Genomic DNA, 575 nt, shown 5'->3' with positions numbered 1-575 from the left:
TGGTTTCTTATGGTCAAAACCACAAATTGGAAAGGAATACCACTTCCCTTGGTTTCTTTTGAGCTCCACCCTTGGATGGGAAATGATCTAAGGGCCAAGTTTAAAGTTTGAAAGTGGTGGGGGCAATGGGAACCCTTGGATGCCTTTCAAGATTCAAGGCTGAAGATAGATGGGAGGGGAGAGGGCGCCTTTCAATTCTAGCCGTTGGATCATCATTTGATCAAGGGAGGAGATGTGCTCAAGGGGGGATAGGCATTTTTGAATGTGGACCCTTAGATGTGGCCTTGATCCAATGGCCAAAGCTCAAAGATGAGATGAAGAGGGCGCCTTTCATTCCTAGCCCTTGGATGCAATCTTGATCCAAAGGCTCTCTTTGAAGCCTCCAACTTCTCTTTTCAATATTGAATAAGATCCATTAGATCTTGCTTAGATCAATGGCCCAAATTGGTGCAGATCTTGTCCCCCTCTTGTCCCCTTCCCTTTTCATCCTAGCCTTTACATTTTTTAGATCTAAGGGCCTAAATTTATGCATATCTTGTCCCCCTCTTGTCCCCTTCCCTTTTCATCCTAGCCTT

This window comes from Cibotium barometz, chromosome 43 (assembly GCF_041138505.1).
Source record: "Cibotium barometz isolate CiBa-2024 chromosome 43, ASM4113850v1, whole genome shotgun sequence".
Classification (NCBI taxonomy): domain Eukaryota; kingdom Viridiplantae; phylum Streptophyta; class Polypodiopsida; order Cyatheales; family Cibotiaceae; genus Cibotium; species Cibotium barometz.
Note: the sequence above shows the minus strand (reverse complement) of the source record.